Source organism: Sceloporus occidentalis, unplaced genomic scaffold (genome assembly GCF_023333645.1).
Source record: "Sceloporus occidentalis isolate IW3139 unplaced genomic scaffold, rSceOcc1.0.p SCAF_426, whole genome shotgun sequence".
NCBI classification, from domain to species: domain Eukaryota; kingdom Metazoa; phylum Chordata; class Lepidosauria; order Squamata; family Phrynosomatidae; genus Sceloporus; species Sceloporus occidentalis.
This window is the reverse complement of record NW_028317406.1, coordinates 32,982-49,109: the sequence shown is the minus strand read 5'-3', so window position 1 is coordinate 49,109 and position 16,128 is coordinate 32,982.

The following is a 16,128-nucleotide window of genomic DNA, read 5'->3' as shown; positions in this document are numbered from 1 at the left end:
GTTATGGCGGCCGGGGATATAAAGCCGCATTATGCGCCACAGACCTTAGAGCTCTGAGACAAAGTCTGCGCCTTACAGCTCCCGAGTGGCAACCTTTCTGGAGCTTTCCCTTCCAAGTAGCCCAGGAGCCGCAGAACGCCCGACGTGTCCAGTGGCTGAGACCCCAGAATCCCCCTCTATACCGAGCGGGCAGCGGACACTGAAGCCATTCTCCCAGTCTTTCCTGCAGAAAGGGTTAAACCATTAGTCCTGGTGTCACCGGGCCGGCTCCGCGGGTTCTGGGCTTCATATATTCTGAACTCTTTAATTTATTCAAAGCCATTAAAGCCATTTCTACAAAAACCTTATTGAAAAGTCAAAGAACGGACCAAATTGTCAGAGCAAATCCCATCACTCATTGAATTACTGGGCGAGGGGTATAAATTCAGGGCAAGGGGTATAAATTCATGGCGAGGGTTATAATTACAGGGCGAGGGGTATAAATTCAGGGCGAGGGGTATAATTACAGGGCGAGGGGTATAAATTCAGGACGAGGGGTATAAATTCAGGGCGAGGGGTATAATTACAGGGCGAGGGGTATAATTGCAGGGCGAGGGGTATAAATTCAGGGCGAGGGGTATAATTACAGGGCGAGGGGTATAATTGCAGGGCGAGGGGTATAAATTCAGGGCGAGGGGTATAATTACAGGGCGAGGGGTATAAATTCGGAGCAAGGGGTTTAAGCCGCCTTTTCTAGATTCACCCCGTTCCTCATGAGGAAGACGCCCAATATTTATAATACAAGCCGAGCGATTATGCGCAGTCAGGGACCCGAGAGCCTTTCCCTCAGTACGGATCTCGAAGAGTTAAAGATTATTCCTATAATAGGGAAATGATTGCTTTTCATCCAATTAAAATTCCCTTTTCCCCCCCCCGGATATTCCGGCGTCACGGGCGTTTACATGAAAGGAGTCGGAATAAAAATATTGACATCGCTTTAATTAAGAGTCTGGATTTGCCCTGCGGGGCAGTTCCCTCCACGTCCAGGTACCGGACTACCGGAGAAGGGCACTTTGATCGTCGTTTGCGTCTCGCTTTATTTGACCCAAATTGATTTTTCCAGATTTGGGGAATATTGTGATCTGGAAAACAGGCGAAAAAACAGATTTCTTTCCAAAGGGAGATTCCCCAGAAACAAACGGACCTGCAGTCACTGCACACTGAAGGGTTAACTAAGCTTTCAGCCCATTAACTCTTAAAGGACTGCATGTGCCATCAGAAAGCATAATTGTGCATTTGGCAATTTGGTGCTGATAGATGAGGATGATGGGAGTTGCAGCTTTCGGCCGCTCGCTGAATGTGATGAGAGTTGTTGTTTCTAAGTGCGGAAAAATATCAAGAAAAAGCTCTGTGTTTCCATTCGTTTTCTGGAGCGTTTACACCTTGCCTGGATCCTTTCTTGATTGGTATAGGAGACCCCCATCTGTTCTATGCAGTGTGGACGCTCTGTTAGTTGCCACTTGGCTCGGTTCCTTCCTGGGCTGTGGCCAGCCCTGGGGTAGCACTACTGGGGCCAGATCACCGTCAGCATGGAGCACATGAATGGAACGTCCCGTATCAGCATCTCATTGGCACCACGGCGGGCAGCGTCCGGCCTCCATTCATTATTCCGCCTCGCCACAAGTCCTCTAGAGGCAGAGCGCCGGGGGTGACATCACCGGGGGGGCCTCACCGGGGTGACATCACGTCCCTATGCCCAGAATAGAGGACGCGGGGCTTAACGTTGGGGAGTTTGGCAAGGCCTGGGGCAGATACCCCCTTACCACAAGATAACCCCCCCCCCGGCAGGATACATTTTTCTCATATTGCTTCCTTTCCCCGCATCACAAGGGCATTTGAGGACTATTTCTCTGCTGCTATGGCAACAAATTATTTGTAACACGACTTAATCAGACAAAATGTGATGTTATTATATGCGAAACATACCTATTGCCACACAATGATTGACACGATTGTTTTGGGCACTGAAAGGCATCCCTAGCGGCACCCTGCGGGGTAAACAAGCCCTTTAATACCCCCACATCGGGATCTTTCAGCCACTGAATGAATGAGACAGACAGACAGACAGGAGGCAGATCTCATACATCAACAGAGACAGCAGAGCAAAGCGAGACACGGAAACTCAAGACGCCTCCTTCCCTTACAAGCTGCCGGTAACGGCCCCGGCGCCCGGTAATCAGGGTATCGGGTGTCTTGGGTCTTATATCAGGAAGAAAAGAAGCTGAGCGCCTGAACTGCACCCGCTCAGCAGAACATGCGCAGACCCCGCACAGAAAGCCGGACCCCCAGACGCTTATAGTGGGGGCAGCTATCATGATGCCCGTGGGGGGCAGCATGGCCAGAGTGGGCCCAGACTCCCACGTAGGGCCAGGCTTTGGCGCCAAATTTGGTCGGTTGGGGGAAGGGTTTAGGGGGTAGTTATTTAAGGGGTTGTGACACGAGGCTGAGGGGCATTTTGTAGTCACATTACCCCGTGTTGTTTGCCCTCCCTGTTTATTGTGTTATGTTGGGGTATTTCTGCTGTCACAGCCGGGCGGTAGATTACCGGGGGGTGTGAATGCTCTGGGGGGCAGCGTTTTGGGGGTCCCGGTAGGTGGTGCCGGGAGCCTCACATTTGGGCTTCTCGTCCGTCTCTGTTCCGCGTTCGCCTCGCAGGCTTTATGGGTTTTTGATAATTATTTACATTTCTTGATGTTATTTATTATATTTATGTTCGGTTTGGGGGTCTTTGCCCTGTTAGCGCAGCGAGGTGTCTGCCGTAAAGTGGTCGTCGCGGTGAGGTCTGGGAGCAGGGGGCGGGGCCTACGCATCATGTGATCACCATCATGGCGGTGTTTGCGGCGTTTGCACGAATCACCCTCCTCTCCCTAACCGTTCTCTCCTCTCACCGGCTCCGACGTGCAGCAGGAAGGATGCAGCCCAGGGGTCCTGACGAAGCCCCACTCTCTGCCAGGGCTGCCTCAGCGTTGTGGGAGTGGGCAGAAGCCTGTGTCCGTGCGTCCTGCCCGATGCCGCCCAGTGACACGTGGAGTGAAAAAGGGAATCTAGTGCAAAGTGTGAAAGGTGGTCTTATCACCATAGCAACCATTGGGATGGTCTAGCCAGGAAAACATTTCACTGGTTGCTATGGTAATAAGACCACTTCTTTCTATAAAAATATAGTTATTAATAAGGAAGTTTCGGAAACTAAAGTGAGAAAAGTCCGATCCCTGTTACCCCCTGAGCTCTTACCCCCTGCACCCCACCAAGGCACCCCCAAAATACAGTGGTGCTACTAAGCACATGGTAGGGTGTTCAGCCCAGGGTATTTATTAGAGTCCGAAGTGGAATTCAGGGGCAGATAGAAGGGCAAATTCGTTTGGTGACTTATGGCGCGCGGACCCTTCGCCTGCATACTCGTCGTGGAAAATATCTCAGCCCCGCGGTTCAAGGTCGCGACAGTCTGCAGACGGCAGAGAAATCCCGGCGAATTGCGGGATGTCTGGTAATTATTTATCATTAACCCATTGTACAGCGCCATGGGGTATGACCGCGATATATATAATGATAACACACATTGTACAGCGCTGCGGAGTATGACGGCGATATATATAATGATAACACACATTGTACAGCGCTGCGGAGTATGACGGCGATATATATAATAATAACACACATTGTACAGCGCTGCGGAGTATGACGGCGATATATAAATAATAACACATTGTACAGCGCTGCGGAGTATGACGGCGATATATAAATAATAACACATTGTACAGCGCTGCGGAGTATGACGGCGATATATATAATAATAACACACATTGTACAGCGCTGCGGAGTATGGCGGCGATATATAAATAATAATAACACATTGTACAGCGCTGCGGAGTATGACGGCGATATATAAATAATAATAACACATTGTACAGCGCTGCGGAGTATGACGGCGATATATAAATAATAATAACACATTGTACAGCGCTGCAGAGTATGACGGTGATATATAAATAATAATAACACACATTGTACAGCGCTGCGGAGTATGACGGCGATATATAAATAATAATAACACATTGTACAGCGCTGCAGAGTATGACGGCGATATATAAATAATAATAACACACATTGTACAGCGCTGCGGAGTATGGCGGCGATATATAAATAATAATAACACATTGTACAGCGCTGCGGAGTATGACGGCGATATATAAATAATAATAACACATTGTACAGCGCTGCGGAGTATGACGGCGATATATAAATAATAATAACACATTGTACAGCGCTGCGGAGTATGACGGCGATATATAAATAATAATAATAACACACATTGTACAGCGCTGCGGAGTATGATGGCGATATATAAATAATAATAACACACATTGTACAGCGCTGCGGAGTATGACGGCGATATATAAATAATAATAACACATTGTACAGCGCTGCGGAGTATGACGGCGATATATAAATAAGAAAAACACATTGTACAGCGCTGCGGAGTATGACGGCGATATATAAATAATAATAACACACATTGTACAGCGCTGCGGAGTATGACGGCGATATATAAATAATAATAACACATTGTACAGCGCTGCGGAGTATGACGGCGATATATAAATAAGAAAAACACATTGTACAGCGCTGCGGAGTATGACGGCGATATATAAATAATAATAACACACATTGTACAGCGCTGCGGAGTATGACGGCGATATATAAATAATAATAACACATTGTACAGCGCTGCGGAGTATGACGGCGATATATAAATAATAATAACACACATTGTACAGCGCTGCGGAGTATGACGGCGATATATAAATAATAACACATTGTACAGCGCTGCGGAGTATGACGGCGATATTTGCCCATAAACACACATATACACATACACCGCGCTTACACCCCTTTCTCCCCATCTCTTTCCTCGTCACTCGCGTAGTGATTGGGGAGCGGTAAGCGAGGTATGAAGCGACCGACCCCGCACTCCCTAATGTTGAGCCGGTTAGAGGGAGATCGCGACCCCCCCCAGGTGCACCTGAGGTGAGGAACTAAGGGTTAACAGATATGACTTTAAATTTCATAATCTCACTTTTACATCTGAGAGAGTGGTAAATGTGAGGATGTGACCAGACGGGGGCCGCTGGGGGCCGATCTGCCGGCAGGGTCTGGGTTTCTATGATATAAGTGAAGTTCGGTGACCGCAGCGCCTGGAGCTGGATTCCGGGTGGATCGGGTTTGGAGATAATTCTCATGCTCTGGCCAACAGTAAATTGCCCCCGGGGGGAGGGGTGTCTTCTTTTGGCCCCAGCCAGGTTCAGGTGGTGCAGCCTGGGGGTGTAATGATACCCCGTGTTGGAGCAATTGGACCCGGCGTTAGAGAGCGGAGTAATAAGGCTCGATGCTGACGCTCCATGTGGTCTCTCGACTTTCACTCGCAGAGTTAAAAACATCTGATGTTTTTTGCTGCCCCCCCCCTCGGGGGTTAAATTACTGTAATTATGGATTTCTATGAAAAAACAGAAGTGGCGTCACATCACTCACAGCCGGGCTCGGAGCGAAGCATCACATGTTGCTTCAGATGTTTCTGTCCCTAATATCTGTCTGGGGAGTAAAAGGGGAGAATTCACTAAATGAAGCCGAATCCCCGGGGAGGAAAAAGAACTTTGATTTCAAATTGGCGGTTACTGAATTTTATAGAATAAAAAAACATTAGAAACTGATATTGTCTGCAGACGCGGGGTAAATATAAATACCCCGAACCGGGGGAGAAAATGATCGGGTAATGCGGGCTCTCAAACCCTTTTACACTGACAGCGACATCCAACTATCATCACCCTCAGCAAGCGCGCTGAAACCAAACAACATCATATCTATACATTATACAGGGGGGCCGGTCACTGATTTATCTATACATTATACAGGGGCTGGGTCATTGATTTATCTATACATTATACAGGGGCCGGCTCGCTGATTTATCTATACATTATACAGGGGCCGGTCACTTATTTATCTATACATTATACAGGGGGCCGGTCACTGATTTATCTATACATTATACAGGGGGCCGGCTCACTGATTTATCTATACATTATACATGGGCCGGTCACTTATTTATCTATACATTATACCGGGGCCGGTCACTGATTTATCTATACATTATACAGGGGGCCGGTCACTGATTTATCTATACATTATACAGGGGCCGGTCACTGATTTATCTATACATTATACAGGGGGCCGGTCACTGATTTATCTATACATTATACAGGGGCCGGTCACTGACTTATCTATACATTATACAGGGGGCCGGCTCACTGATTTATCTATACATTAGAGGGCCGGCTCGCTGATTTATCTATACATTATACAGGGGTCCGGTCACTGATTTATCTATACATTATATAGGGGGCCGGCTCGCTGATTTATCTATACATTATACAGGGGCCGGCTCACTGATTTATCCATACATTATACAGGGGGCCGGTCACTGATTTATCCATACATTATACAGGGGGCCGGTCACTGATTTATCCATACATTATACAGGGGGCCGGCTCACTGATTTATCTATACATTATACAGGGGCCGGTCACTTATTTATCTATACATTATACCGGGGCCGGTCACTGATTTATCTATACATTATACAGGGGGCCGGGTCACTGATTTATCTATACATTATACAGGAGCCGGTCACTGATTTATCTATACATTATACAGGGGGCCAGTCACTGATTTATCTATACATTCTACAGGGGTCCGGTCACTGATTTATCTATACATTATACAGGGGCCGGTGACTGATTTATCTATACATTATACAGGGGCCGGTGACTGATTTATCTATACATTATACAGGGGCCGGTCACTGATTTATCTATACATTATACAGGGGCATCTCGCTGATTTATCTATACATTATACAGGGGGCCGGTCACTGATTTATCTATACATTATACAGGGTGCCGGTCACTGATTTATCTATACATTATACAGGGGCCGGTCACTGACTTATCTATACATTATACAGGGGCCTCTCGCTGATTTATCTATACATTATACAGGGGGCCGGTCACTGGTTTATCTATACATTATACAGGGGCATCTCGCTGATTTATCTATAGATTATACAGGGGGCCGGTCACTGATTTATCTATACATTATACAGGGGGCCGGTCACTGATTTATCTATACATTATACAGGGGCCGGTCACTGATTTATCTATACATTATACAGGGGCCGGTCACTGATTTATCTATACATTATACAGGGGCCGGTCACTGATTTATCTATACATTATACAGGGGGCCGGCTCAGCCTTTTCTGCCTTTCACGTGGAATTCATAAAGATTAAAGATTTGCTGATCCTCAAAAGCCGGATGTCTCTAACAGACAGATTATGTTCTTGGATGGATGGATGGATGGGGGGCTGAGGCCAGACCGCAGGGGCACTCCTTTGGGGCCGATTGGTTGGGCCGCGTTAAGGTCATAAAGCAGAACTGGGCAGTGTGTTCTCAAGATCGTCTCCACGTGGTCTCCATACGTGAAGCGCTCGTCTCCGACGCACTCTCATAACATGAAATCCACGCACTCTCTAAAATCACCCCGTAAAGAGACTGCGTGTGAGACCGTCCCCAACAGCCACCAATCCCTATCATTTCTGGCCAGCTGTTGGAGACTGCGACTCCCATCATGCTGGAGCTGAGCGTCACTGCCTCGCTTCCCGGGTCGCAGGATGTGATGTAAGATCAATGGGGTCCCCAGGAAACCCCCCAAGCTGTTTCTTCAGCCCAGCACTCTCGTGACCACGTCGTGACATGTCACACGCTAGAGGTGTCGGTTTCTCGGCGCCTTGGAGAGATCCCGTTAACAGACTGTCATCGGCTCCCCGGCCCCGGCGGTGACATCAGCCGCAGGAATAAAGGAGAGAAGCCGCTCGGCGTCATCGGCCCGTTAACGGACGTCTCTGTGCAGAGAGAAGCTGCTGAAAGGTCCCGTCGGGGGCCAGCTGACCGTCCTCTCATTCACTTGTCAGGGTCCTCGCCACCCCCCTCCCCCCGCCGCCTGTGCCCTTGAAGGTGGGTGGTATGGGGTGTTCTCAATGGTGAGAAACCGGGGTGGAAAAATTATACTCCTGCTCTTACTAATGCCGCTTTTACAGAGGGGCATTTACCCCTAAACAGAGGCTAGAGGGCAGATCACTAACACGGTGCCTTAAGCCCCAGCCAGATAAAGGGTTAACCTCCATATGATGCAGTAAAAACCCCCGTGTGCCGGCCCGGGGCCCCTGGGCTCTTCCTGTATCATGATTTTATTACTATTAAAAATAATAACGTCTGGGGTTCGAAAAGCCGAATGGGGCGGATTTTGCAGAGCAGTAAAGGGCCGGCCACGGACAGGGGGAGACGATTTCTCGTTATCAGTCACTATGTCTGTTATATATGTTTATTATTACACAGTCTGGGTCAGGGATACGGAGCGACGCGTCACGTAGTTACTCTGAGCCACCGACAGCAGAATAAACAGGTATAGATGCCAAGTGTCTGGATGTAGATGAGGCAGTCCTGTCTGCTAGAGCTGTTTTGCCAGCTGTACATGTTATATCTGTGCAGTGCCCAACATCACCGTACAGTAGTATTTGGCTACTACTACCCGTAACAAAATTCATACTACTAATAATATTAATAATAATAATACTATTACTAATAATAATAATAATACTACTACTAATAATATTAATACTACTAATAATAATAAAAAAACATTAACACTACAACTACTACCAATAATATTAATACTAATAATACTACTACTACTAATAATACTAATAATAAAAGTAAAAAAACATTAACACTACTACAACTAATAATAATAATATTAATACTAATAATAAAACGCATTAACACTACTACTACTAATAATAATACTAATAATAATGCTAATAATAATATTAATAATAATAATAATATGACTAATAATAAAAAAAACACTTCTACTAACAATAATAATAACATTAACAATACTATTACTACTAATAATAGCATTAATACTACTAATGGTATTTATAACATTAATAATAATAATAATAATATTGGAAATGTGTATTTTTTTCCTGTCTTCTGATCCTTTTAGAAAATCTTTACCCGAATGCCGTACAAAGTTAAGAATGAAAAATTTCAGCAGATTATAGCAGATCCAGTAGAAATTTTACCAAAATGCCAGCCTTTTTGCCATTTCTGTGAATGTGAATCAAATAATAAGATGTATATTTTTTACAGAGAATTTATTGTGATTTCTTTGTCTCGATAAAATCTGTTTTTCCAGAAAACAATCAGAAAGATTCATTTCTTCTCCTGTTTTAAATTATTAGGAAAAATATTAGAGGGGGAAACGGCCGGATGGCGGGGAATGCGGAAAAAAGCGGGGAGACGGGGCGGCCTTCGTCTAACGGGGAGAAGTCTAATGGAGGCCGAAGTCTTTCAGCTCAGGGATTTCCAGAAAGGAACCTCTGGGACTCGGCAGCTGAACCCGGCGGGAACCCGACAGCATTCGTACAACCCGCCGAGCAGCATCCGCCCCGCCGAGAGGCATCCGCCCCGCCAAGCAGCATCCACACAACCCGCCGAGCGGCATCCGCCCCGCCGAGCAGCATCCGCCCCGCCGAGAGGCATCCGCCCCGCCAAGCAGCATCCACACAACCCGCCGAGCGGCATCCGCCCCGCCGAGCAGCATCCGCCCCGCCGAGAGGCAACCGTACAACCCGCCGAGAGGCATCCGCCCCGCCAAGAGGCATCCGCCCCGCCGAGAGGCAACCGTACAATCCGCCGAGCAGCATCCGCCCCGCCAAGCAGCATCCGCACAACCCGCCGAGAGGCATCCGCCCCGCCGAGCAGCATCTGCCCCGCCGAGAGGCAACCGTACAACCTGCCGAGCAGCATCCGCCCCGCCGAGAGGCATCCGCCCCGCCATGCAGCATCCACACAACCCGCCGAGCGGCATCCGCCCCGCCGAGAGGCATCCGCCCCACCAAGCAGCATCCACACAACCCGCCGAGCGGCATCCGCCCCGCCGAGAGGCAACCGTACAATCCGCCGAGCAGCATCCGCCCCGCCGAGAGGCATCCACCCCGCCGAGCAGCATCTGCCCCGCCGAGAGGCAACCGTACAACCTGCCGAGCAGCATCCGCCCTGCCGAGAGGCATCCACCCCGCCGAGCAGCATCCACCCCGCCGAGCAGCATCCGCCCCGCCAAGCAGCATCCGCACAACCCGCCGAGAGGCATCCGCCTCTCGTGTTGAGCTGTTTTGCTCTGTACCTCGCAATTTAGTAAATACAGCCCAGAGTCTGTCCGGAGCAGACGCCGAGGGAGGGGGGTTCAGGTGAGACGATTCGCACCATAGACAGATTCTCGGGTTTCTGCCCCAGCGGCTTCTCTTCGCTGCCAAAAACATTCGCTTCCTTTAATATCCCTTAAATATCCACATTCTAGAGAGTTTGAGATAAAAATGATCAGCTTGGGGGAGAAGAGAGGAGAGAGAGTGACTGGGAGGAGAGAGGAGAGCGAGAGAATGGGGGAGAGAAGAGAGAGTGATGGGGAGGAGAGAGAGTGACGGGGAGGAGAGAGGAGAGCGAGAGAATGGGGGAGACATTTAAATACATAAAGGGGTTTAATAAGGACAGGAGGGAATTTATTTCAAAGGAGAAAACACTAGAGGGTCAGAAACTGAGATGGAATGGGAGGAAGTTTTACTTTACTGGGAGGGTGGTGGATAAGTGGAACAGCCGCCCAACAGAGGTGAAAGCGGGTAATTCAGTGAGGGGATAAAACATGCATGGGATGGACATACAGCTCCTGAATCTAAGACGAGACCAACGACTAATTAAGGTTTGAGTCGTTACAGCAGGAGAAACGGGGGCCGCCGGGGGCCGATCTACCGGCAGGTTCCGGGTTTCTTTGTTATTATGAAGTTTAATAAAAAAGAAACACAATTCCTTTTTCGGTTGAATTCTTCCATTTTGTCGGCTTCTGTGAATATTTTAATAATAATAATAATAGTAATAATAATAATAATAGTAATAATAATAATAGTAATAATAATAATAATAATAGTAATAATAATAGTAATAATAGTAATAATAATAATAATCATACAGCGTCAGGTCTCTTAAATATGCTCTTTTTTTGTAACTCATGAACGTGTTTTGAGTAAAACGCACGCGTCGGAGCGGATCGCTGCCAAGTCCCAAATGAGATCCGGTGGATTGCTGAGTTGCCATGGAGATCTGTATGAAATAAATGTATTAAAAAATGGCGGATTATATTTAGTTAAAACAAATCTGTTAAAAACATGAAACTTTTCAGTTATTAGAACACGGAGCGAGCGGTTATTGTGGGGCGGCTCGGCTTCTCCGGAGCTGTTCAGACACCTGCCGTCTCCGCCGCCGTCTTCTCTGCCGTCTCCGCTGCCGCAGCGGGAAATTGCTTTGCGCTCCGTCCGACGCCCGCGTTCCGGGGTTATTTTTCAATTATATTTATCAAGAAACGAAACGCGAGATAAACCCAGAAACGATGCGCAGCTATTTCTGCCGGAGAGATTAACGTTTCTGTTAGTGAAAGAAACGCGTTTTATGGAATCGGCGGTGGTTTACTTTCGGTGAAAGCCGCGCGGATCCGGTATAAAAAGGCGCCAAATCCAACAGAAAACATCACGGGTTTCAGAAAAGCAGCTCCTTCCCACTATAAAGACGCATGCGCGGCCGCTGCGAGGGAGATGTCGGGGAGAGAAGCCATTAATGGGTTAACCCCGCTATAAAGACGCATGCGCGGCTCTGCGAGGGAGATGTCAGGGAGAGAGGCCATTAAACAGACCTAGAACCGGAGCCTGGGCCACGTTCCAGGCCATGCGCGGCTGTGCGTACCGACCGCCGGGGGCAGGAGGAGTAAATGGGGGGCCACTTGGGGCAGAAGGGGTCTGGAGGGATAAATGCTCTTTGGTAAAAGGAACGCCAATCACTCTTCAGTGTCCCAAGAGCTTCTCCAGCAGCTGAGGCTCCTTTACCTCCGGACGCCACGCTGGCCCCTCAGCGTCGCCGGTATTCAGACCCAACGGGGTTTTCGGGGTTAAACGGTCGATTAAACCATTAAATGTTAAAATGAAGCAAATCAAACCGCTGACCTGTGGCCCCGATAACGCCGCGCACTTAACCCACCCCAGTTTATTGGGATTGTTTTGGGGGGGCGTGACTGGGGTATTTTGCCCCAAGACCCCCCCAGGTCGCAGGAGAGGTATTTGCTGCAGGAAACAGCAGCCATAAAACGGCCCGGCCCTAAACGGAGGCAACGATTAACTCCAAGCGGCCACCTGTCAGAGCTTCAAACTCCTAGCCTTCGGAATCCCACCAGAACGCGCTGAGTGGCCGCCACGCCACCACCGGATTCACTCAACTACCCCCCCCCCCCCGCTAGGGCAGATAAAAGGGGCCAAATTCTGTGTTTGTAGGTCTATTCTCCGGGGCTCACAAGACGCCCCAAACACCTAGCATTGCCCAGTTCTGGGGGTAAAGGTGGTCCGGCTGACCCCCCCGGCCTGAATCCCCCTCCCCCACGCGATGAAACGATTCTCCGGGGATTCATTTATTTTTTTGGCTGTGATTTTCGCTCCTCCTCTTCTCCTCGCTGTCGGGGAGAATCGCGTCCGACGTGCTGACCCGGCGAGGGTTAATTAGCATCGCCTGCGGTCGGCTATTTGTGTAACGATCGGCGACCCGGCTCCGTGGATTCTATTACCGCGCTTTACACTAACGGAACCGGCTTCTTATTTTCAGGATCCCTCGTGCGGCCCCCGCAGCCCCGAGGCTCATTAGCCGGGGAGGCGTTGAACGAGTCCATAAGGTGATTCTTCGTAATGAAGGCTGCAAATTATCCGAAGATTAATAATAGAAACGAGGCTGCAACAAACAAGTCGCCGGCCCCCGGGGGCCGGATCCCGGGAAGGAAAAGAGACTCCTGTGCCTCTCGCCGATTCACACTGATCCTCCCCGATTCGCTCCGATCCTCCCCAATTCTCCCTGATTTACACCGATTCTCTCCGATTTGCACCAATTCTCCCCGATTTACACCGATCCTCCCCCCGATTCACACCGATCCTCCCCGATTCGCACCGATTCTCCCCGATTCTCACTGTTTCTCCCCGATTCGCACTGTTTCTCCCCAGTTCTCCCTGATTTACACCGATTCCCCTGATTTACACCGATTCTCCCCAATTCTCCCTGATTTACACCGATTCTCTGCGATTTGCATTGATTCTCCACGATTCTCCCCAAATCGCACCGATTCGCAGACTCTTTAGGACTTTCTTCGCTTTTTTGGTGGCGGCAACGATCCGGGGATAAAATGTATGGCGCACACGGATCCATCACGTGTTTAATGGCTTTTAAATGTATATACACACAGTATGGGGGCCGCCTGCATTATGATTATTATGGATTATGGCGCCGTCACAGTCCGGGGCGGCGCTCGTTTCTTCGCTACTTGTTTCCGTTTTATTTACCTGGCCTAATGAAAAAAAAAAGCTTTGTGCGAAACGAACACGAAAACAAAAGGGTAGCATCTGGCGCCGAGCGGGCCCCCGGGAGCCCGGTCCCACCATGTGCTCCTCACCTAAATACACATATTTACCGAGCGTTTACCTGTAATTAGCGTGTTATGCTGCCTGGCAACCGGGTGCCACCGCCAACCCCCCCCCCTTAACCCATTCATGCCCAGACTGTTGGTTTGAGGAATCAGACTGTGGATTAAGGGTTAAGAGGAGAAAGTTTTGGGTTTGCGTGTGGATTGCGTGTGGATCACGTGTGGATTGCATGTGGATCGCGCAGGGTGAGGACCTGAAAATACTTTTCGTTTTGTTTAATTGGCGCAGGGCTGAGCCCGAATCTGATCATGTGACCCCCCTCCCGCTTCTAGGAGATTTCAACGGCTTCTCTCAGCGTGCGGGGGGGGGTTGGTTGGTAAAAACGTATCATTTTATTAAATCCCATAGATATGTGTTTATTAACCCATTGTGGGAAGGCTTGATGAGAGCGTCCCTTCGGCTTCTCCGTGTCACCAAGTCTGAAAAGGTTTTCATCAGTTCCATTTCTGTCTCAAATTGCGACTTTTTTACCCAACGCAGCTGATAAGGACGTGGATCGAGGCGGCGAGACTCCGGCAGTCAGAACGCTGGGCATGCAAAGAGTGCGGCAGAAATACAAAGTAAACCGATCACCTGAAGTCAACCAGGGATGTATGTTCTGTGTTTTGTTTGGGGGTCGCATTTTAGCAGCCGGCTTTCATTCTGATCTCTAAAAACTAATTAGCCGGGTTTATTGGGGGCCGCAGAGCTGGGATTTGCCCCTCCTCGGGTAAATGAAGCTTCTGCCTTCCCAGTAATGACTTATCCCATTTAGTAGCGTTTTTTTCTCGCACCCCCCGCGTGTTTTTTTTACGTTTTTTATTCTCCGCGTCCTGTTTACGTCTCCCTCGTCTCGTTCCGATTCCTTTTTTTCCTTATAATTGGATCTTTTTGGTTTCTTCCGCGGAAAAATAAACAGGAAAATAAATACAGGAAGAAAACGTAGACAAATAACAGACGGGGACGGAGAAATCCGTCTTATCTTGTAGGATTTGATTTTTTTAAAATGTTTTTGTTGAGAATGCGGTTTAACCCCCGGCGTCCCGGGATTTTGCGTGATGCACTGTCGAGCGGCGCTCCGCGCCCCCCTCCGGGACTCGAGGGGTTAAAGCTGCCTCTCGCTGGCGGCGCCGGCCTCAGAACTTCACAGCTTTTTTTCTCGTCATTTTCTTGGGGGTATGCAGAGAGATGGCGGGATGCGAGGCGGGGGCCGCGGAGCGGGAGGCATGTACTGACAGAAGTCCTCCGGAATAAAGCTCATTACAATATGGAGGCTGCGGCTCCCGGCAGACAAGGTGTGAGATCCTAATCACATTTTCACACCGCGCCCTCGGCTGCATCGTAACCTCTCCTCTCTCCAGATACCAATTAATCCGACGTCGGACACAGATTAGCTAATTAGCCGAGCAGGACTTCTCACCTTAAACGGGTCAATTCCCGGAGACCTCGTCTTCCAGCTCCAATTACTGACTGCGCAGACTGTAAGGGGTTAACGCGGACCGCGAGCCGTCAATCAACCGACGGATCAACAGTGTCATCGCGCCGCTTAACATAAAGGAGCAATGTTCCGGAGAGTTCTGACGACCCCGACACCTTATGTTTGTTCAATGACACATACGACGCGCAACATATATCGCTTTTATACATGCGGGGTTACGCCCCGACCAACGGGCCGACAGCGGCCTTCCTTCAGTGTTTATTAACAGCACCGTATAGCCGGATAAATACAGAAAAAGGACGCGAGGAAAGGGCAGCTCGAGGAGCTGAGGAGATCGCCGACAGCTTCAAGCGCCAGGATGTGGGAGGAGGAAAGGAAGTGAGTGGGTGGAGTCAGCGCGAGGAGGTCCCTGAGCCGGGTATAAAATGCGAAGGCTCCCGGGGAAGGCCTTTTCAGCTCTGGACGCGGCAGCCAAAGGAACCGCTTCCCTCCGTCTCCCCAGCCGGGCGGCCGGCTTTTCACCCCTTAATGTAGTTATTTGGCATTTTGGGTCGTCCGCGGGACGGCGACATATTTGTTTGCTTTGAATTTTGGGATCTTTCCCGGTTTCCTTTCCGACCCACCTGCTTGTGTAGAATAGGCGGCTTGTGGCCAACGTCGGCTCGGGGTTTGAATTCAAACTGAGATCCGGGAATATGTTTTCCATGCAAGCGCTGCAGCACAGAATAGACTACGTGTCGCAGTCATACACAATAATAGTGCGCCGGGGATAGATAGATAGATAGATAGATAGATAGATGGATAGATAGATAGATAGATAGATAGATAGATAGATAGATAGATGGATAGATAGATAGATAGATAGATAGATAGATAGATAGATATATAGATAGATAGATAGATAGATAGATAGATAGATAGATAGATAGATAGATAGATAGATAGATAGATGGATGGATGGATGGATGGATGGATGGATAGATAGATAGACGGATA